The sequence below is a fragment of the Pristis pectinata genome, chromosome 10 (assembly GCF_009764475.1).
Source record: "Pristis pectinata isolate sPriPec2 chromosome 10, sPriPec2.1.pri, whole genome shotgun sequence".
Classification (NCBI taxonomy): Eukaryota; Metazoa; Chordata; class Chondrichthyes; order Rhinopristiformes; family Pristidae; genus Pristis; species Pristis pectinata.
In genome coordinates this window covers 100,588,885-100,613,117 of record NC_067414.1, presented here as the reverse complement: position 1 = coordinate 100,613,117, position 24,233 = coordinate 100,588,885, and the positions used below count along the sequence as shown (strand labels likewise).

General features: G+C 44.1%; 1 protein-coding gene and 1 long non-coding RNA gene across 2 annotated transcripts in view; one reads left to right on the top strand and one right to left on the bottom strand.

The window, feature by feature from the left end:
• Positions 1 to 6,926: 6,926 nt before the first annotated feature.
• On the bottom strand, positions 6,927 to 11,380 carry LOC127575247 (uncharacterized). Its single transcript, XR_007957021.1, has 3 exons — positions 11,255 to 11,380; positions 7,834 to 7,954; positions 6,927 to 7,252 (listed from the first exon to the last, which is right to left on the bottom strand). It is a non-coding gene; the product is annotated as an uncharacterized LOC127575247 (long non-coding RNA).
• The window catches only part of lbr (lamin B receptor), a 61,783-nt gene continuing 47,735 nt past the window's right edge, over positions 10,186 to 24,233 (top strand). The window contains exon 1 of the mRNA XM_052024953.1: positions 10,186 to 10,315. The gene's annotated coding sequence lies outside the window, so the exon portion shown is untranslated. The remainder of the gene's footprint in view (positions 10,316 to 24,233) is intronic.

Below are 24,233 nucleotides of genomic sequence, written 5' to 3'. Positions count from 1 at the left end.
TGGCAGAGTTGAGCGACAGAGCTGAATACCAGATTTACCACAGAGTTGAGCACATTTATACGTGTCTTTGAGTCCTGAAGGTCCCAAAACTCTCCATCAATTTACCATGGTTAGGACCTGTAGTTGTCTTGTCCATCTCCAGTTTATGTTGTGCATCTGGGACATAAGTAGGGCCATTCGGTCTCTCAAGCCTGCTCCACCAATTCAATAAGATCATGGCTGATCCAATTTTCATTGTCCAATTTCTCAACCTCTCCCCACAATCCTTATTCCTTTCCTGATTAATAATTTATTTCAGCTTTGAATGTATTCAAGGATCCAGCCTCCACAGCTTTCCGGAGCACAAAAATCCCAAATATTCAAAATCCTTTGAGAGAAGAAATTCTTCGTCAATTTGGTATTAAATGAGCGCCCCTTATTCTGAAAGTAAGCCCTGCTGATCTGACTCTTACCCCACAAGGGGGGAGGGGCATGTCTCCCCCAGGATTTACCCCATCCTGTCTAAGTATCTTACATGCTTAAAAAGATTGCCTCTCCTAAATTCTAATCCTAACCTTTTGCACCTTTCCTCACAGGACAATCCCTCTATCCTTGTGACCCTTCTCTGGACACCTATCCTTAAATGCAGAGACCAAACTGTACAGGGCACTCACTCGTGCCTTGTACAGGAGCAGTAGGACTTCTTCACTTTTGTACTCCAGCCATATTGAAATAAACACCAGCATTCCATCAGCCTTCCTGAATATCCGCTGCACCTGTCGGTGAGCTTTCTGCTGCTCTGTCTCCGACACACTCTAGTAACTTGCTTCACCAGATTTTGTTTTGACCCGGCTCAGTTCTCACCAAAGTACTGCCTCAGGGCCTCACACCAAAGTCATCAGTAATTCTAACTTTCCTAAGGTTGGTGGATAATTCACCCTGTGACCCACTTGTCCATTATCAGGAGCACCCACCGTACATCCTCAGACTGATCATCAACATCCGAATATTTAGTTGCTGTAACCTACCATTGTTTCTGAATTTCTCAATATCACATTTTGATGCTGAGATTGTTGCATCAGAACTGAAACATCTGTTTCCTGCTTCTTTGTAAGCACCAAGCTTCTGTTGGGCTTTAATCAGGAAGGGGCACAACTAATTTAAAACTTACTCCATTCCTTGAACCTTTAGAACTTAAAGGAAATTTACTGTAGGACATAACACGAATGTGCTTTAAGAAACCCTTCCTGGTCTCCATTAAAGGCCCCGATTCCTCCAGATGTTCAGTGACTTAAAAAGCAAACAACATTCTAGGCCCAATTCCTAGTCTGTCAAGTTGCACTTCATAATCATATTCACTTGGAAGTATGCAGGAAAAAAAACGACTTGCATACTTCAGAATGTTTACAAAGAGGCTGCTAGGTTAAAATTCAACTGTAGGTTGCCCCTAGAGTGGCTGAGTGGAAGGAGAATCAGGGCGGAGGTGATGGGCACTTAAATTCAGATCAGTTTACTGTCATATACACCAGGGTGTAATGAAATTCCTGGCTCGCATGAAGCTCAGAGTAATGAGTGCTTGAGTTCAGTGCCCAGTGTTGCAAGCTGAGCACACTTTAGTTTGGCTCCTCTCTCTCTTGCCAATAATTTCTTAACCTTACCTTAAAACCAAGGGCAAATCCCACTCTCAACAGGTTGAACAAAGTAGTCTTGCTCCATAAAACTTGTTAAACTCAAAGCACATTAGTCAGCATTAATCCTGTTATTTGCAGGAACAGAGGTGGATTCCTTGGTCAATTAACTGATCACTTCCCTGCTCTCCTCAAGATGCAGACAAGTTCCCACCGCCTCATTCTGAGATCGGCGGGGAATCTCCACAGAGCTGAAGTGTCTGTGTGGGAATCCCAGGTGCCCAATTCAAACAGCTTATCTTCATATTTCTGATTTCACTCCCGGTCACACCAGGGGAGTGGGTCAGTATTTGCTGACGGCCTTCGGGAATGAGTCTTTGACAGCAGGTCGAGGTCCACTGTGCCAGTCAGCTGCACGAGAATTTGCGTAATTGAACCAGATACTTGGACCCGCTGCTGTCAATCTTCCCCCTCCTGGTACTGAGCTGTGGCACAAAATCCAGCAAGATGCTTGGCGTTTACCAGGGCTGGGAGGAGCAGGACAAAGGGTTTGGAAGCATTGGGAAATTCTCAGAACTGGGGTGTGGTGTTTCAGACCGTCGGAACACTGGGGAATGTCTGATTTAGTTCATTAGCAAGTTCCTGCCATCTCCTGACACTGGCCCAGGATAAGGGTAGAACTCTGACAATATGGGCAAAATCTTAAAACATTTTTGTTTAAAAAGTATTTCCAGTTTCAATCAGGAAAATTCAATCTGCTGTTGGAGAGTAAAGTTCACAAACTGTTCCCATTTGAGCTTATCAATCATCACACTCCCTAACTGACAGGAGGGAGAAGTTAGATTATTAAAGCAGATCAGCAAGGAATGCAAAAGAGATTGTAAGCGTTTCCACAACTATGTAAAAATAAAAGAGAATGACAGAGTATAAGTGGGTGCCTGAGAGAAAATGATGGAACAAGTTATACTGCAGAATAAATAGGTGGCTAGCGGTTTAAACAAATATTTGCTGCAGGAGAAACAATGGATGTAACAGAAGTGGAGGGATAAAAAAAAGTGTATTGACAATGAGGAACTTAATATTAATATTAAGAGAAACTACTAGAGAAACTAAATGAGCTAAAAGTTTATAAATTCTCTGGGCCCAATAACTTGCATCACAAGATTCTGAGAGGGCAGTAGCAATAGTGGATGAATTAATGATCTTTCAAAGTTCCCTGGATACTGGGATAGTTCCAGCATTTGGAAGGTAGCAAGTGCAAAACTGTTTACTTCAGAAAAGGAGAGTAAAATAGAAAATTGAAGATCAGTTGGCCTGACACCTGTTATCAGCAAAGTGCTGGAATTTATCAATAAAGACACGATAACAGGCACTTAAAAGTCACAAAATGTTTGGCAGAGTTGATTGATTTGCTCTTATGAAAAGGAAATTGTGTTTGATAAATGTAATAAAAGTGGAGGATGTAACTTGCAGCACAGATTAGGAGGAACCAGTGGATGCAATATATCTGGATTTTTAAAAGGCATTCAGCAAGGCAGCACAGAGCAAGTTGTTGCAGAGGAAGAGGAGGATGTCACTTGGACAAAAGGAAAACACAAATAAGAATCACTGAGTGGACTGTTTCTGGTGAGGGCGGCACGGTAGTGTAGCGGTTAGCATAACGCTATTACAGCGCCAGCGACCTGGGTTCAATTCCCGCCGCTGACTGTAAGGATGTTCTCCCTGTGTCTGCATTGGTTTCCTCCGGGTGCTCTGGTTTCCTCCCACATTCCAAAGACATACAGGTTAGGAGCTGTGGGCATGCTGTGTTGGCGCCAGAAGAGTGGTGACACTTGCGGGCTGCCCCCAGCATATTCTCAGTAACGCAAAAAGACGCATTTCACTATGTGTTTCGATGTACGTGTGACTAATAAATATCTTGTATCTTAGGAAGGTCAATCCTTGCACTGCGACCCCTTCCCACTCCTACTCCTTAAAGTCACCAAATAAAAATCCTGATGTATTTCTCCATTAAAAGCTCAGCAACAAAATCCTTAATCACACACGGACACTTCCATCAGCAAATGCACAAGGAAATTAATCTGACAAATGCTGAAGGAAATTAGGAATGAGTTAAAGTTTGGTCCAAGAAACCATTTGTAAAGAGGATTTTAAAGGAATAGGGTAGGCGGAGTGGTCACGGAATTTCGGGAGGAGAATGTAAAATACAAAGGCGTGGCTGCTGGTAATGGAAAGGTGAGGTGCAAATGCACAAAGTGCCAGAGTCCGAGAAATTGTGGATGAGATGGGCGTAGAAGGTGGCAGAGATGGAGAGGATCACAGTGATTAAATCACATTTTAAGTGGAAGGCTTTGGAGATCTGGGTGTCACAACTGAGAAATTTGCTCTGAATACATAAAAACCATTGGCAGGGTAATTGATAGTGAGGAAGGTTTAAGGTGCAGAAAGCCACTTGTGTGGCACTTTATTGGATGTTAAAGCTGTCGTTGATAACGGTTTCTGATCACTCCTCTACCACTGGTATTATTCCTCTCCCTTTGCTGGGAGACTGGTGCAACATTATCAGCTCAACAGTTCTCCTGTTTATGATGATGATTACCTCACAGCTTCAGATGCTCAGGTCTGATCCTGACCTTGGTGCTGTCTGTGTGGAGTTGCCTGTTCTCTCCATAACTGTGTGGGATTGTCCTGGGACTCTGGTTTCCTCTGACATCCTGAGACTGCTGGTGGGTTAACAGACTGCTGTAAATTACCCGAGTACAGATCAAGGCAAAAAGAATCAAAGAGCACAAGAAATTCTGCAGATGCTGGAATCTGGAGCAATACAGAAAAAGTGCTGGAGGAACTCAGCAGGTCAGGCAGCATCTATGGAGGGAAATAAACAGTCGACGTTTCGGGCCGAGACCCTTCTTCAGGACTGGAAAGGAAGAGGGCAGAAGCTAGAATAAGAAGGTGGGGGGAAGGGGAGAAGCACATGCAGGCAGGGGATAGGTGAGTTCGGGTGGCAGGTGAGGGGGGGGAAGATGTAATAAGCTGCGAGGTGACAGGTAGAAGAGACAAAGGGCTGAAGGAGGAGGAATCTGGTAGGAGAGGGCAGTGGACCATGGAATAAAGGATAGAGGAGGGGAGGGGAGGAGATGGGCAGGTCATCAAGGTGGTGGGAGGGAGCTGCAGGAATAAGGGGAGACAAAGGAGTGGGGAGGGAGAAAAAGGAGGGGTGGGGTTACTGGAGGTTAGAGAAAACGATGTTGAGGCTGCCAGGTTGGAGACTCCCAAGGTGGAATATGAGGTATTTTCCTCCAACCTGTATCTGGCCAATGTGGCAGTAGAGGAGCTGTGGACAGACATGTTGGTATGGGAGTGGGATGTGGAATTGAAGTGGGTGGCCACCGGGAGGTCCTGGTTGCTGCGGCGGACGGAGCGAAGGTGCTCGACGAAGTGGTCACCCATTCTGCGTCGGGTCTCACCGATGTAGAGGAGGCTGCACCAGGAGCACTGGATGCAATAAATAACACCCTAAGACTCACAGGTGAAGCACTTCCTCACCTGGAAGGATTGTTTGGTGAGGGAGGAGGTGTAGGGACAGATGTAGCATTTGGTACGGTTGCAGGGATGAGGGCCAGAGGGTCATCTACGGGGAGGGACGAGTGGATACCCAAGTCACGGAGAGAGTGGTTTGATGAATCAGAGTGGTTGTTGAACAGTTGTGTGAGAGAGAATTAGTTGGAGGAGTATATGGAAGGGGAATGGGATTAAAGGTATTGCTCCCCTGAGAGGTTTTGGTTTATTATTGTCACTTGTACTGAGGTACAGTGAAAAACTTGTCTTGCATTACCAATCGTACAGATCAATTCATTACACAGTGCAGTTACATTGGGTTAGTACAGAGTGCATTGTTGTAGCGTAGAGTTGAGTTGAATGGCCTCCTTCTGTGATATGAAATATGTGAACCATCTTTTCCTCACCTGCCTTTCATAAAGTGAAAGGCAATCATCACTGTTCCAGAGTTCACTTAATAGAGAAAGATGATTCCACCCAATGTGAACAGCATTCTGCTGTTGGGGTGAAGCCGCATCATTGTGAAGCTATTGGGTTTAATTGTTTTTAAGGAAAGTGTTAGAGTTGAAGAGCTCTTTAGATGAAAGGTCACACCACATGATTTGTCAGGGCCCTGTGACTAGAGACATCTGCCTCTTGTGTCAAAGATTGCCTTTTCTTTCTGCGTTTTATCAACACTGAACACAGAGGACTGAGTTTTAGTGAAGAAGTGTGGCAAGCAAGGACGATAACTACCTGGGCCATTTTTATGGTTGATATAAAATCAGAATGTGCTGGAAACCCTTAGCAGGTTAGGCAGCATTTATGGAAAGAGAGAGAGATCATGCTGAAAACTGTTTGATAGCAGGTCTCTGACCTGAAGCATTAACTCTGTTCCTCTTTCCACAGATACTGCCAGACCTGTCAAGAGGTTCCACCACTTGGTGTTTTTATACCTACCATAAAATGGCCCATAGATGGCCTGAGTGTCTTGAAGAATCTTCTCTGTTAATTTCATATTTCCAACTTCTGCAGTTTTTCTTATTTTCATTTATGACAAAAAAATCTTTGAATAAAAATATAGCATGCTTTTTCTTTGAGGGGTTGACACTGTCTTTTGGAAGTTGGGAAAGGTGTGTGTCAATATTTGCAGGTGGTTCACTGGAGAAAAAGTTTACATCTCATTGCTGAGATGGAGATCCCAGTTCTTTGCTGGAAGGCAGAACTTCTCTGCAAGGAAACTAGATTGTCCAAAGAAAAGGCTTTGCTCCAGGATTATAAGATTGCTCCCTGTCTAAGCTTTTGTACTTGGTAACTGCAAGCTGGCTGTACACTTCTTATCATGAGGTGTCACATGCTCATTGAAAGGCGCTTTTTGAAACCTCGGCAGCTGCTGAGAAGCTGAAAAGGAAGTAACCTATTTCAGTAGCTCGTCGTTTGAAACCACACAGTAATGTGAAAATACTGTTTTTTTTAGGTCTGTGGCAGCTACCAGCTCAAACAACAACTCGTACAATGTAGCACCTTTGACACAACAAAACATCCCAAGGTCTTCCACATGAGACAAAGAACAGTTTGACCAAGACTCATAAGGAGATAATACTTGCTCAAAACAGCAGGTTCTAAGGAGAGTCTTAGAGGAAGAATGAGAGGTAGAGATGCACGGGGCTCTTCAGCTGGGAGAATGGTATCCTGCCCCAGGCTGGAGACTTGCTGCAGTCCATCTGAATATGTATTTTGGTTCAGAATCACAACCACCTCCGAGATCCACTCACCAGAAACAGGTTTTATTTTATCCAAGCCTTCAGAAAAATAATGAAAGCTAAAGGTGGTGTTTACTAAAGGGATGCTGTTCAGACCTTCTCTCAGCAGGCAAACATTTCCTGTATCCCTAAGACAGGAAGCTGGATACATTTCTTTCCTGCACACCCTCAATAATCAATGTACTCCAAGTTCCTGTGTCCCATAAAATGTGGGAGAGACTTTGGCACCGTTAGTAATTCAAATAATCATACAGCTCATTGTTCCGGTACTAGTTGTTCAAAAGAACGCCTTTGAATTGCAGCAAATCAACAGGATCTGGAGGAACTCAGTGGGTCAGGCAGCATCTGTGGAGGAAAATGGACAGTTGACGTTTTGGGTCGAGATCCTACATCTGGACTGGAAAGAAAGGGGTATTTAGCCAGTATAAAAGGTGGAGGGAAGGGGTGGAGCAAGAGCTAGCAGGTGATAGGTGGATCCAGATGAGAGGGTTGATAGGCAGATGAGGGAGGGAATGCAGTTACTACCGGTGAAAAGGCCCATAACCACCCTAAAAATATAAGAAAGAGAAGCAATTGTAGGCCATCCAGCCTCCTGTGATCAATAAGATCATAGCTGATCTTTTACATTGGCACCACTTTCCTGAACTAACCCCATATCCCTCGATTCTTGTAATATCTAAAAATCTATCTGGGTTGTAAGGTTATCCGGTCTATGGATTAATGGGGGACACTTAGAGAGAGAGCAAGCAAACAAGAACTATGGAATGTGGGGAGTTGAAGAGTGAAGATACAGGAAGTTGCAAAATGCAAGGCTGTAGGGCATGCCCAGTGGGTCAGGCTGGACTACTGGAGAGAGAAGAACCAGTATCACAGATGGATGGTTTACAACAATAAAGGCCAGTTCTGTTACAGAGGAAGTGACTTACCTGAAGTTGTAGAACTTGACAGAGTTGAGCAGGTTACAATGTGCCTGTACAAAGGATGTGGTTCCCTTCTCGCTCTCAGCCTGCCCTGCAGTTCTCTACTATTTCTGGGAGGCTTTTGTGCCTTTTTCAGTAAAGACAGAGATAAAATATTTGTTTAATTTCTCTGCCATTTCATTATTCCCCTATATAATTTCTCCTGTACCAGACTGTAAATGATTTGTCATGTTTAGTCTTTTTTATTCTTTTTTCCTTCTTTATAGAGCTTTTACAGAGTGTTTTTGTGTTTCTGGATAGCTTACCGTTGTATTCTACTTTCACTTTCCTTATTGTCTTGGTCCTTCACCGAATTCTGGAATTTTCCCAATCCTCAAGATTACTGCTTTTGTTTAGTGACATTTTACACCTTTTCCTTTGATCTAATACTGTCATTAATTCTCTTGATAGCGTGGCTGCACCAAGCTGACTGTTTTATTGTGTTCCCTACTGGAGATGTATTTTATTTGTAAACTATACATTTTTAAAATGATGGATGTTGCTTATTTACTGCCTTTTAAAGTAGCCTCCCAATCTACCATGGTTTTGAAAATCTGAAATAAAACAGAAAATGCTGGAAACAGTTTCTGACAAGTTTTGAAGCTGAAATATTAACTGTTTCCTTTTTGAAAGATGCTGCCTGACTTGCTAAGTTTTCTTGCATTTTCTGCATCTATTTAACAACTCTGTACTTTATTTTGTTCAGATTTAAGACTTTCGTTTCAGACTGAACTAATTTCAATTTTTATATTATTTATCATATGATCAAAGTTCCCTAAAGGCCCTTAACCACCAGATTATCAATTAACTCTTTCCATTGCACAATACTAACATTAAAATAGTCTGCTCCCCTCATTTGTCCCTCTCTCTCTTATATATAATGTGTGTATATATAAACTAGAAAACCATCTCTTCCACACTAGTACTGCTCATTTGGTTTGCCCAGTCTATGTGTGGATTGAGACCCCATGATGATTGTATTACCTGCTGCCAGTACTTCTAACTTCATGATTTATGCCACGTTCTACATTACCACTGTGGTCCGAGGGCCTATAAGCAACTCCCACCAATGGTTTTGTCCCTTGCCCCTGTTTAACTTCATCTAAAACTGATTATACTTCTTGATATTCTGAGCTATGATTGTTTCTCTCTACTGCCTTTATCCCATTCTTTAACATCATGGCTATTTTTGCCTCCTCTTCCATTCTGCCTTCCTCTTCCAAAAGATAACTATCCTGGAATATTCAGTTCCCAACCTTGGTCATTTTGTAACCACATCTCTGTAATGGCTATTAGATTGTACCCATGTTATTTCTTTTGTATCATCAATTCACTGACCTCATTATGAATGCCCCATACATTCAGATAAAGAATACTTAATGTTGTCTTTTTACCATTTCCCCTGCTCTATTTCTGATTCTAGGTATTCCTGTATGTGTATATTCACTGACCCTTCCTGTCAGACTCTTGCTATTGGGGCAGGCACGGTAGCAAGCACCGTGCAAATTCACCACACACATACACCTTCTTCCGATGGTTTGCCTGCGGGGGCTCTGCAAAGGAGAAGGGAGAACCTATCCCCACCCTCTCATCCCCCCACCCCCCAGTCATCTCCAATCATCATCCCCCCACCCCCCAAAATCATCTCCCCCCCACCCCCCCAAATCATCTCCCCCCCCCACCCCCCCCATCATCACCCCCCCATCATCACCCCCCCACCCCCCCATCATCTCCCCCCCCACCCCCCCCCATCATCACCCCCCCCACCCCCCCATCATCACCCCCCCCACCCCCCCATCATCACCCCCCCCACCCCCCCAAATCATCTCCCCCCCACCCCCCCAAATCATCTCCCCCCCCCACCCCCCCAAATCATCTCCCCCCCCACCCCCCCAATCATCTCCCCCCACCCACCCCCCCAAATCATCTCCCCCCCCACCCCCCCAAATCATCTCCCCCCCCCACCCCCACCAAATCATCTCCCCCCCCCAACCCCCCCAAATCATCTCCCCCCCCCACCCCCCCCAAATCATCTCCCCCCCCCACCCCCCCAAATCATCTCCCCCCCCCACCCCCCAAATCATCTCCCCCCCACCACCCCCCCAATCATCTCCCCCCCCCACCCCCCCAAATCATCTCCCCCCCCCACCCCCCAAATCATCTCCCCCCCCCCGCCTCCGCCATTTTGTGACGACAGTTGACGGACCACGTCCCGCGAACGATCTCCCGCTCCCGCCCTCCCCCGCAACGACCAATCACAGGGTCAGCTTCCCTTTCAAACGCCAAGGCGGACCAATAGCGAAGCAGGAGTCTGCGCTTGCGCGGTGTGGTTCGGCGCTCGAGCGGCTCAGAGGACGGGACCGTTTGGTTTTTTAAAAAAAACCGCCTTTTTTTAAAAAACCGTGAAGCGCCGGAGGTTTCTGCGGGAAGGAGGAGGCGAAGGGTTGAGGTAAAGAGGGCTCCTGTGTTCTGTGAGGAGGGTGGACGCGCTTTCCCCCCGCTGCGAGCGCCGGAGCGGTTTGGGCGGCGCAGTTTCCTGCCGCCGGACGGGCTGTCAGGGAGAATCGGCCCGGGGCTGAGGCACCGGGGACAGCGGTCCTGACCCGCAGCCCTCCGGGGGGAGAGGGGGGGCATCGTGACCCGCAGCCCTCCGGGGGGAGGGGGGGGATCGTGACCCGCAGCCCTCCGGGGGGAGGGGGGGGATCGTGACCCGCAGCCCTCCGGGGGGAGAGGGGGGGGGGATCGTGACCCGCAGCCCTCCGGGGGGAGAGGGGGGGGGATCGTGACCCGCAGCCCTCCGGGGGGAGGATCGTGACCCGCAGCCCTCCGGGGGGAGAGGGGGGGGATCGTGACCCGCAGCCCTCTGGGGGGAGAGGGGGGGTCGTGACCCGCAACCCTCCGGGGGGAGAGGGGGGGCATCGTGACCCGCAGCCCTCCGGGGGGAGAGGGGGGGGATCGTGACCCGCAGCCCACCGGGGGGAGAGGGGGGGGATCGTGACCCGCAGCCCTCCGGGGGGAGAGGGGGGGGGGAATCGTGACCCGCAGCCCTCCGGGGGGAGGGGGGGGGGATCGTGACCCGCAGCCCTCCAGGTGGGTGGGTGGAGGGATCGTGACCCGCAGCCCTCGGGGGTGGGTAGAGGGGAGGGATCGTGACCTGCAGCTCTCCAAAGGGGGTGGCTGAGCGTTCCCGTTGGAGGGGGGTAGTGGTGGGGTGTGCGTTCCGTGGAGGGGGGTAGTGGTGGGGTGTGCGTTCCCGTGGAGGGGGGTAGTGGTGGGGTGTGCGTTTCCGCGAGGGGTGTGGTTGGGTGCTCCCTACCCGTTTCGGTGGGGGGGGGGGGGAAGGCTGTCCTGCTCCCAATGAAGAGTACCTGCTCCCAATGAAGAGTACCTGCTCCAGGCTCGCCAAGTCCCGGTGTCCTGGATGGAGCATGTCCTGCACTAAATAAAGTGCACCCCCCCCCACCCACCCCGCCGAGCCTAGGGGCCCCAGCGCTCTGTGCTGAGACCACTCCGCAATTCACTTGCCCACTGCGTTTGCACCACCACCACAAATCTTCTGCGGTAACTTTGATGACTTTAAACTAAATTCCCCTGTTTTTAAAGCAACCACAGGATTGCGTTAAAGTTTTAATTCCTGTTGTATTGGGTGGCATGGAGTGCATTTCCATCTGCTTTAAGTTTTGATGATTGTCATATTAAGTTGTGCATTTTTTTCCTCAAAAGTGGAAGGAGTGATGTGTCTTGCTTCACAAGTCGGCAATGTATCTTTGTTTCTTCATGTATGGGCTGGAGTGCAGCTTGCCTTGCGTTTATGAATGGGCCCATGGACAAGTACATGGAGGAATTTTCCCTTTCAGACAAAATATCCAGTGCGCTTTTGTACCATTCTAAGTAAATATGCTGCCATGCCATTCAGTTTATCCAAACAGCATCAGAATGGATGATGATAAACCAGGTGGGCGCGGGTAAATGATCAAGTCAGATCAGGTGACACTTAATTGGCACCTTTGTGCTTTGGAATCCAAATCTTCCACAGCTTTTGACAAATATTTAGTGTTGGGCACTGGTTTTGGTTAATAAATTACATGTTTGAAACCACAACTTGTCAGGTTTCTGTATTGCATAAGCTGCAGTAAGTACAAAAGGACAGCTGGTGATTGTGTGTATTCCATTTGTGTTCTCTTTCACAACTTGTCAAGTTGATATACCCCTGTCAAATTTCATTGGCCTCATTAATTGTAGTGTTTCAATGGAATTTTGGTATATTTCTCCTGGTTTTTCATTTCCTCTCTTGCATTGCACTTGTGTGAGAAATGTGTTGACGTTGATATGTCTGGAATAACTTTTATCTGGAATTTGGTGATTTGATAGTGATCCTATTCCTAACTATGGCTTAGTAATTACAAAAACTGTAACAAAACAACTACTACTACCACATGAAAAACTAGTTGAGATATCACTGGTGTTTCACTCGAGTGAAATTGGTGTCTTGAAATTCAATATCAACAATAACATAATTCACGGGACCTGTCATACTAAAATTACAGAGGCCTCATAATGATTTAGGACAAGTGGTGAAAAGATTGGTTAAATTGGTAGCCTAGGCAGCTGAAGACACAAACATCAGTTGTGAAGTGAATGAAGTTGCAAGAAAGTGGGGCTAGGAATGGAGGAGGTTGGAGGTTTCAAAAGAAGGGTGATGATTTTAAAACCAGGGAGTCGTTGCTCTGGTGGTGACTGCAGGGCAGCAAAAAACAGTTTGGTTTGTGTTTGGTAAGAGTGGAAGAATTGAATGAGTTATGGGGTATAGAATGCCAATAATGGAGCATGGAATGGTTGGATCCTGATGCCCAAGGCAATATTATGGGTTTCCTCAATGGGTGGCAGGGTGCAGGTGTGGAGATAGAACTAGGAAAATCTTCGTGATGGGGAGGATATACAGCTGAGAGCAAATTTAAAAGACTTGTAGGATGGCAACACTACAGTCTAGTTCAGCCTCGAACAATGACCACTGAGCAGGATGGAGCTGGTGACTGGGAAGTGCAGAGTAAAGACTATTGCACCAGGTTGATCTTCCTGTGCTTGTTGCCATATATTGGTTCCTGATTAAGCAACACTTAGGCTTTACATTTCTTGCCCTTGCTTTCTATGCCTGCCATTTTTGGGCTTCAGTATGTGGGAGTTTAATCCTTCCCCCATTTGTGGCCATACTTTGAATTGCCTTGGCTCTGAGTTCCAAACCTACCCCTAAACATTTTTAAGATGTACCTTAAAATCAAATTGTTGGTCACCTAATGCCTCCTGTCACAAACCAGCAACAAAAGAAACACACTGAGCATGATTCAGTGTTAAAAACTATTTTATTAATCACTACTTATGATAATACGTAAAATAAAAGTTAAAAAAAAATGTTAGTATGTTAGAATTCAAGAATGTTAAACCTCGAACGTTAACCCCAAAACTAAACTCGTCGTGTGTGTGTGTGACAAAGTCCAAAACTCCCAGTTCCTGAATGGTTCTTAAAGTTCAGTTCCGCAAGCCATAAGGTGAAACATGAGCAAGGGCTTCTTCAACAACCACCGTTGTCTGAAGATAAGATGTAGATGTAGAAAAACTTAGAGAGAGTACATACGAAATCCAAATGTTCCACGATGGAACCCAAACGACACTTCAGTGTTTACTCGGTAGTGACTTCCTCACCCCGAAAAGCATCCAAACCGTGGTCGTCCACATACAAATACCTGTTTCCTTCTACAGGTCAGCAACAAAGTGAACTCCACCGGATTACTTCCAACTTCCATACATGGATTTCAGTGGCAAACACAGTTATTGTTTCTCATCCATCGATAGAGAAAACAAGCAGGCTGGTGTCTCTCTCCCTTCTCTCTCTCTCTTTCTTCTTCTAACTTCTTCTTCAACGTCATTACGTCCTTTATCTTCTATTGACGTAAGCACGCCCCACACACACATACACACACACTCTCTATCTTAAAGGGACTTTCACTGAGTCCATAACACCTCCCACCTAAAAAAAAATTTTCCCAAGAAAATTTTAACCGCGCATTCAGTTAGTAATGTTAATAATTATCACGCTACACAACTACAGACTATCAGATTAGTATAGATACATGTTTCCCATTTAACATCGGGAAAGACAATCAGCAATCACATTATCTTTGCCTTTAATGTGAGTTATCATGAGATCAAACTCTTGCAAAATTAAACTCCAGTTTAACAGCCTTCTGTTCTTGTTTTTGACTCGGCTCAGAAACACCAATGGGTTATGATCTGTATACACAGTCAATGGTTTCTGAGCGGTGCAAACATATACACTGAAATGTTGCAAGGCTAAAACAAGCGACAGTAATTCTTTCTCTATGGTGGAATAATTCTTTTGATGCTCATTAAATTTCTTTGAAAAGTAAGCTACAGGATGGTCAATATCATCAAGGTCACCCTTCTGCAACAACACAGCTCCTGCAGCTTCATCACTGGCATCTACTGCTAATGAAAATGGCTTTTCAAAGTCAGGTGTTCTGAGCACAGGATGGTAGCATAAAATGGCTTTCAGCTTCTCAAATGCTTCTTGACAAGAATCTGTCCAAACAAACTTTACTCCCTTCTTCTGAAGATTAGTTAGGGGAAGAGCAATATCAGCAAAATTTTTACAAAATTTTCGATAATATCCAACCATTCCCAAAATCTTCTAACAGTCCTCGTACCTGTGGGAATAGGGAACTCAGATATTGCTTGAACTTTTGCCTGAACAGGAGCTTGCTTGCCTTGACCTACAACATAACCAAGATACGTCACAGTGGCATGGCCAAATTCACTTTTAGCCAAGTTAACTGTAAGGTTAGCCTTGGAAAGTCTTTCAAACAACCTTTCTAACGCAGAGATGTGATCTTCCCAAGTATCATTCCCAGTCACTAAGTCGTCAATGTAGGCATCTGTATGTTTTAACCCATGAATCACTGAATTAATCATTCTTTGAAATGTTGCCGGAGCATTTTCATTCCAAATGGCAAAACATTGTATTCATACAATCCAGAAGGGGTTACAAAGGCTGAAATCTCCCTTCCTCTATCTGTTAATGGAACACACCAGTACCCTTTTAATAGGTCAATCTTTGTAAGAAATTTTGCCTTTCCCACTCTGTCTATGCAATCATCCACCCTAGGAATAGGGTAAGCATCTGACTTTGTTACAGCATTCACTTTCCTGTAATCTGTGCAAAATCTAACAGTTCCATCAGGTTTAGGTACAATAACACAGGGCGAACTCCAATTTGAACTAGAATGTCTAATAATATCATTTTCCAACATGTATTTTATTTCCTGATCAACAAGTTTACTTTTTTCCACATTCATTCGATATGGGTGTTGTTTGATTGGTTTTGCATCCCCAACATCAACATCATGGGTAATTATCGATGTTCTGTTTGGAACATCTGGGAACAGATTTTTAAATTTTAAAATTAATTCTCTCATCTGTTGTTTTTGTGAAACTTGTAAATGGTCCAACTTCGTTTCAAGGTTCTCCAGGATATTTTGGTTTTTTAGTTTCGATGGAACAATATTTGGTCTAAATTGGCCTTCCTCAACATCAACATCAGGCATTCTAGAAACAACCTTTTCACCATCCACCAAGGCCACAACTGAATCCCTCTCATAATAAGGTTTTAGCATGTTTACGTGACAGAGTTGTGTTTTCTTGCGTCTATCTGGTGTTTTGATTATATATGTTAGATCAGTCACTCGAGATTCAATAACATAGGGTCCAGAAAAACGAGCTTGCAAGGGATTATTTTGGCTAGGGAAAAATACCAACACCTTTTGCCCCACTGCGAATGTCCTAGGCCGAGCACGTCTATCAAAATATGTCTTCATTCTTATCTGGCTTGTTTTCAGATTCTCTCTCGCTAGCTGGCAGACTCTCTCCAACCGAGTTTTAAATTTTTGGACATAGTCCAACAGACTCAAGTGAACTTCCTCATTAACCCATTGCTCTCTTAACAACTCCAAAGGTCCTCTCACCCTATGTCCAAACACAAGCTCAAACGGACTAAATCCGATTGACTCCTGGATCGATTCTCTAACGGCAAACAAAAGTAAATGGATACCTTCGTCCCAATCCTTGGTGTTTTCAAAGCAATAAGTCTTCAGCATATTTTTGAGAGTAGAATGAAATCTCTCCAGAGCTCCTTGAGATTCTGGGTGATATGCAGATGATACAATCTGCTTTGCTCCCAGCTCATAGACTATTTGCTGAAAAATTTTTGACATAAAATTACTACCTTGATCAGATTGGATTTCTTTTGGCAAACCAAACAAGGTAAAAAATTTTACAAGAGCCTTTGACACTGTCTTGGCCTTAATATTTCTAAGGGGTATTGCCTCTGGAAATCTAGAAGTGGCACACATGATGGTTAACAAATACTGATTTCCAGTCTTAGACTTTGGTAAGGGGCCAACACAGTCCACAATCACCCTCGAAAAGGGTTCACCAAAAGCAGGAATTGGTTTCAAAGGAGCCACAGGGGGTTTTTGATTTGGTTTACCTACCATCTGACATGTGTGGCAAGTTCGACAAAACATCACCACATCTTTTCTCAAACCAGGCCAATAGAATTGTTTCAAGATCTTCCCTACAGTTTTATTCACACCAAAATGACCACCCAAAGGCATACTATGGGCCAGGTTTAAAATCTCATCCCTATAAACTTTTGGAACAACAACCTGATGAATAACTTCCCATTCCTCAGTAACAGGAACATGAGGAGGTCTCCATTTCCTCATTAACATTCCATTTTTGACATAATATCCAATTGGCACCTTTTCAATCTCCTCACATGAGAGTGCTTTTTCTTTCAATTCTGTCAACTCAGGGTCCTTTGTCTGTTCCACCATAAAATCCTTCCTTGACAAAGACAAATCTTTAAATTCAGGCTCACTGTAAGGATGTTGATCCTCCAGTGAAGACAGAAAAGTCTCAGATAAGGCATCAAAATTTTCTTCCTGTTTAGGACTGTCACAAGGAACCACATCAGACTGCACCGGACTGTCTGTCTTGGCTAATTCTTTAGCTCTAGCTCGAGTCACTGCACATGATGGGTAAACATCTGGATCATCCTCAGACTCATCAATCCTTGGTTTGGTTGTTAACCGTACCACAGGATCACTTTCTCCATTTGCAAGGTCATTTCCCAATAACAAAGAAACTCCTTCCACTGGCAAACTAGGTCTTATCCCTATCTCGACTGGTCCTTCTACGAACTTTGACTTTAAAATCACCCTGTGAAAAGGGACAGACATGGTCTCACCTGTAACGCCTCGTACTAGATTTACTTCACCAGTGTCACTTTCTTCACCAAAATTTAAAACACTGTCCAGCAAGAGAGATTGACTAGCCCCAGTATCTCTAAGAATTTTCACTGGCACCTGGGGTGACTCATCATTCAGTGAAACAAAACCCTCTGATACATACGAACGGAATTCTTTTCTCACCTCCTCCAATCCCTTTTGGGTTGGTGACTCCAAAAATGCCTTAATATCCATTGCTGCTGGTTTCCACACACACAAGCCAATTAAAAAGAATTTATCAGACCTCCCTCAAAAATCTTTGGATTGAATCTCGAACAAATCTCGTCAATCTGGGGTACAATCCCAGACGACACTCGTTAACCTTGGGAACTATCCCGGACGAGCCCCCAATTTTGTCACAAACCAGCAACAAAAGAAACACACTGAGCATGATTCAGTGTTAAAAACTATTTTATTAATCACTACTTATGATAATACGTAAAATAAAAGTTAAAAAAAAATGTTAGTATGTTAGAATTCAAGAATGTTAAACCTCGAACGTTAACCCCAAAACTAAACTCGTCGTGTGTGTGTGTGACAAAGTCCAAAACTCCCAGTTCCTGAATGGTTCTTAAAGTTCAGTTCCGCAAGCCATAAGGTGAAACATGAGCAAGGGCTTCTTCAACAACCACCGTTGTCTGAAGATAAGATGTAGATGTAGAAAAACTTAGAGAGAGTACATACGAAATCCAAATGTTCCACGATGGAACCCAAACGACACTTCAGTGTTTACTCGGTAGTGACTTCCTCACCCCGAAAAGCATCCAAACCGTGGTCGTCCACATACAAATACCTGTTTCCTTCTACAGGTCAGCAACAAAGTGAACTCCACCGGATTACTTCCAACTTCCATACATGGATTTCAGTGGCAAACACAGTTATTGTTTCTCATCCATCGATAGAGAAAACAAGCAGGCTGGTGTCTCTCTCCCTTCTCTCTCTCTCTTTCTTCTTCTAACTTCTTCTTCAACGTCATTACGTCCTTTATCTTCTATTGACGTAAGCACGCCCCACACACACATACACACACACTCTCTATCTTAAAGGGACTTTCACTGAGTCCATAACACTCCTCACGTGGCTTGGCATCAAACTCAAACTTTCTTGCAATATAACTTGGGATTTTTTTTAAGGTACATGATAAATGCTGATTGTGGGGAGTAAAATTAATGTATACTAGTGAGCTATTATCAGTAAAGTTTTGATAGTTATGGCTTGGGGTCGTATAGTGGTACAGCATGGACAGAGACCCTTCAGCTTAACTTGTCCATGCTGCCAATGGTACCTTCCTGAGCTAGTCCATTTGCCTCCATTTGGCCCATACCTCTGTAAACCTTTTCTATCCATGTACCTGTCCAAATGTGTTTTAAACGTTGTAATTTTATTTGCCTCTATCACTTCCTCTGGCAGCTCATTCGATTAAAACCTATCCCATCGTGCCCCTCAGGTCTCCTTCAACTATTTCCCCTCTCACCTTCTAGTTTTAGACTCCCTTACCCTGGGAAAAAGACTGTGACCATCCAATTTATCGATGCCTCTCTTGATTTTATGTGCTTCTATAAGGTTGCCCCTCAGCCTTCTTTGCTCCAGGGAAAATGGTCCCAGTCTCTCCTCAAAATTCGAGCCTGTCAGTCCCTGCCTCATCCTTGCGAATCTTCTCTGGACCCCCTTTAGCTTAATCATATCCTTCCTATAGCTGGGTGACCAGAACTGCACACAATATTCCAGGTATGTTCTCACCACTGTAACATGACATCCCATCTCTAGTACTTGGTGCCATGTCTGACGAAGGCAAGTATGCTATGCGTCTTCACTTTGACTACCTGTGTTGCCACTTTCAGGGAACTATGTACTTGTATCCCTAGGTGTCTTTATTCTACAACACTCCACAGAGCCCTGTCATTTACTGTGCAAGTCCTGTCCTGGTTTAACTTCCCAAAATGCATCACTTTACATTGTCTAGTTAAATTCCATCTGCCATTCCTTTGCCCACTTTCCCAGTAGATCTCGATCCTGTTGTAATCTTAGACAACCTTCTTCACTGTCCACCACACTGCCAATTTTGGTGTTGCCTGCAAACTTACTAATCATGCCACCTACATTCTCTTCCAAATCATTATATATATGACAGACAACAGGGGACCGAGCACCAATCCCTGTGGCACACTACAGGTCACAGGCCTCCAATCTGAAAAAAAAACCTCAACTACCACCCTCTGATTCCTTCCATCAAGCCAATTTTGTATCCACCTGGCTGGTGCGTCCTGGATCCCATGTGATTTCACTTCCCTGAACAGTTTACCAATGCAGGGCCTTGTCAAAAGCCTTGCTAAAATCTATGTAGACAACATCTACCACCCTGCCCTCATCAATCCTATTGGTCACCTCTTCAAAAATCAATCAGATTCCTGAGACATGATTTTCCACACACTATCCCTAATCAGTCCTTGCCCCACCAAACACCAAATGCAGATAGATCCTGCCTCTTAGAATCGCCTTTAGTAACTTTCCCACCACTGATGTTGGGCTCACCGGCCTATTGTTCCCTGGCTTGTCTTTGCAACTCTTCTTAAATAAAGGCAAACACTTGCCACCTTCCAGTCTTCCATGCCTTAGCCGTCATTAAGGAAGATACAAAAGTCCCTGTCAGGGCCCCAGCGGTTTCTTTCCTTGCTTCCCACAATGTGCCATGGCTTCTGTCCTGGGGAGGAAAAGTTCTAAAGATGCAGCAGTATGACTTGTATTAAGATTCCAAGAAGGCCCTTTTACCCACCATGTCTGTGGCAACCATCTGGTACCTGTTTATACTAATCCCATTTACCAGCACTTGGGCTGTTGTCTACTATGTCTTAGTGGTTCAAGTGCTCATCCAGATGCTACTTAAATATTGTGAGAGTACCTCCCTCCACCATCTTCTCAGACAGAATGATTGAGACTTCAATCACCCTTTGGGTGAAAAAATTCTTCTTCGGATCCTCACAAACCACTTACTCCTCACCTTAAACCAATGCCTTCTAGTCTTAGCTACCTCTGCCGTGCGAAGAGTTTCTTACTATCTACCCTGTCTTCACCTCTCACAATTCTGTCAGGTCCCCCCTCAGCCTCCTCTGCTCCAAAGAAAACAAATCCAGCCTGTCAGGTCTCCTCATAACTGAAGTGTTCTATCCTAGGTTACTTTCTGGGGTAGGGAATTTCAAAGTTTCATCTTCTGCTTGAGTGAAGGAATTTCTCTACATTTCAATACTAAATGGCTTGCCCTTAGTTCTGGACTCTTTAGCTGGAGGAAACATCCTTCCTGTGTTCACCTTGTCAAACCCCAAATGAATCCTGTCTGTTAGAATTGGCAGATATTTTAAACAAATTTTCCATTCCCCACACCTTTTTCATTGCAAGACACTGCAAATATCTGGATGATAACTGATGGGCTAGTTTAAAATAACATGGATGAACTTGTAAAAATCCCAGTCAAAAGAAACAAAATATGAGGGGAAAAAATAATGGGGTTAAAAGCAGGCAAGTTGCCAAGGTCCAATGGTCTGCACCCAAGTGTTTTAAAGAAAGTGGCTATAGAGATAGGAACCCATTTGTTCAAGTTTTTTCCCAAACTAATTGAATTCCTGGAGGATACCAGTGGATTGGAAAACAGCAAATGTGACTCCCTTGTTCAAGAAGGGAGAGAAAACAAAAGGTGGGAAATTGTAGGTCAATGAGTTTAACCTCTGTTGTTGGCAATATGCTAGCATAAATAATCGAAGAAGAAATAACTATTCATTTAGGAAAGATCAGATTATTATTTAAATGGTGAAAGATTGCAGCATGCTGTTGTGCAGAGGGACTTGGGAGTGCTTGTGCATGAATCGCAAAAGGTTGGTTTGCAGGTGCAACAAGTTATCAAGAAGGCAAATGGAATGTTGGCCTTCGTTGCTCGAGGGGTTGAATTTAAGATCAGGGAGGTTATGCTGCAACTGTACAGGGTACTGGTGAGGCTGCACTGGAGTATTGCGTGCAGTTCTGGTCTCCTTACTTGAGGAAAGATATACTGGCTTTGGGGGCGGTGCAGAGGAGGTTCACCAGGTTGATTACGGAGATGAGGGGTTAGCCTCTGAGGAGAGTGAGTCACCTGGGTCTATACTCACTGGAATTCAGAAGAATGAGAGGGGATCTTACAGAAACATAAAATTATAAAAGGGATAGATAAGATAGAGGCAGGAAAGTTGTTTCCACTGGCAGGTGAGACTAGACCCAGGGGACATAGCCTCAAGATTCAGGGGAATAGATTTAAGATGGAGATGAGGAGAAACTGCTTTTCCCAGAAAGTAGTGAATCTGTGCAATTCTCTGCCTAGGGAAGCAGTGGAGGCTACCTCATTAAATATATTTAAGACGCAGTTAGATTTTTGCATAGTAGGGGAATTAAGGGTTATGGGGAAAAGGCAGGTAGGTGGATCTGAGTCCACAGCCAGATCAGCCATGATCTTATTTAAATGGTGGAGCAGGCTCGACATATACTCAACATATACTCAACTGGCTTGACAGATACCCCTGTTCCTATTTCTTATGTTCTTATGTAAAGCTTAATCTAATCAAACTAAGTGAACATGGTTTCATAATAGGTAAGTAATGTTTCACAAATTTGCTTGAGTTTGTGGATGTAAGAAGAGTGCAGTAAAACTTTGTGTTAATCCAGCATGCTCAGGATTTTGATGCTGGACTAGCAGATTTTCTGGACTATAGGATCTTATAATTTAAGACTCCAATACACTTCTAATTCACTTTTTTTTGAAAAATGTTATACGTTTTGGTGAGTGTAAGTTTTTGGTGAATTCAAGTTTAAAGGGAGTGTGGGGACTGAGGCCCCGGTGAGTGGCTAGAGAGCATAGCCAGCAGTTTGTGATCCAGATGCCGAACCATCAGGATTTCTGAATGGACAGATAGTGGATTATCTGAGTTTTGCTGCAGATAGAGAGGAACAAACACGTAGTGTTTTTGCACTTTCAAAAGACATCTGACAACATGCCATAAAAGGCTGGTGCGCCTGTTAAGAGCTCATGGAATTAGAGTAAGTGTTTTTGCAGGGATTGAAAAGTGGTTATCTCATAAAAACAGACTTGGAATAAATTGGTCTTTTTCAGGTTGGAAGGATGTCATTAGTGGACTTCACAGGGATTAATTCATGGCCCTCAATTATTTACTATTTATATTAATAACCTGAAGGAGACAGCAGGATGTATGGTATTCAATATTGCCGATGATACAAAAATAGGTGAAGAGGCAAGCTGCAATGAAGATATTATGCTCTGCAACGGGATATAATAGACTGAGTGGGTGAAAATTTGGCAAATGAAGTTTAATGTGGGATAGTTTAAGGAGGTGCATTTCAGTAAAAGAAATTGAAAGGCAGATTATTATCTGGAAAAAGACTGCAAATGAGTGAAGCATGGAGGGATCCAGGCATTTCTGTGCATGAATCACAAAGATAACAGGCAGCAGCAGGAAATACAGGTGTCTGCCATGTTACGGGGGTGGGGGGGGGGGGGGGGGAAGAGGTCCTACAATACAGTTGACATCTCTATTTTCTATAACATCTGCGCATGTATCAAGAAATGTAAGTTGAGAGAGAACTTTTTTTTTCCAACATAAATTCAGTCAGAGCAGGTTTTATTCACTATCTCAAATTTTTGGGTAGCAATCTGAGAATCCTGTAGGGGCAAATTTCCTTTATCCAAACAGCTGTAATTGGGGGGGGGGGATGCGCGTGGAGGGGGCTGTTTGATGTCTGTTGTTAAGAAGACAAATAACATATTGGCCTTTATTACAAAGGAGTTAGAGTTTGGAAATTGGGAAGTTTTGTTCCAATTGTACAGGGTGTTGGAGAGGCTACACCTGGAATGCAGTGCACAGTTTTAGTCCTCTTACCTAAGAAAGAATACACTAGCATTGGAGACAGTCCAAAGGAGATTCACTAGTCTTATTCCTGGCATTAGAACATATAACAGTACAGCACAGGAGCAAGCCCATTGGCCTATGATGTCTGTGTGAACATGATGCCAAACTGCACATCTGCCTGCATGTGGTCTGTATCCCTCCATTCCCTGCCTGTTTGTGGGCTTGTCTAAATGCCTCTCAAACACCACGATTGTATCTGCTTCCACCACCTCCCCAGGCAACACATTTTTCAAAAAAAACAACTTGCCATGTAAATCTCCTTTAAACTTTCCCACTCTGACCTTAAAGCTACGCACTCCAGTATTTGACATTTCCACCCTGGGGGAGAAAGACTCTGACTATCTACACTGTCTATGCTTCTCATGATTTTATATACATTGATTAGGTTGCCCCCTCAACCTCCGGTGCTTCAGAGAAAACAATCCAAGTTTGTCCAACCTCTCCTTGTAGCTAATATTCTCTAATCCAGGCAACATCCTGGTGAAGCTCTTCTGTACCCTCTCCGAAGCCTCCACATTCTTTCTGTAATGCGGAGAACAGAACTGCACACATTGTGGCCTAACTAAAGTTTTATACAGCTGCAAACATGACTTCCCGACTTTTATACTCAACAACCCAACCAATGAAGGCAAGTGTGCCGCCTTTATCCACTTGTGTTGCCACTTTCAGGGAGCTATGGACTTGCACCCCAAGATCCCTCTGTAAGTCAGCGCTCTTAAGGGTCTTGCCATCTAGTGCATACTTTCCTCTTTTCATTTTCCAAAGTGCAACACCTCACTTATTTGGATTAAACTCCATCCACTATTCCTCTACCCACATTTCCAATTGGTTTATATCCTGCTTAATCCTTCATCGCTGTCCACAACTCCACTGATTTTTGTGTCATCTGCAAACTTGATAATCAGCCCACCTACATTTTCTAAATTTGTACACATGTCACAAATAACAAGAGGATTGTCTTATCAAGAGAGACTAAACTGATTGGATCTTGCGTTTCAACACATCATTCTTCTAACTTTCAAAGACATTGAAGTTTAAACTGCTGGGCAAGTCTCGAACA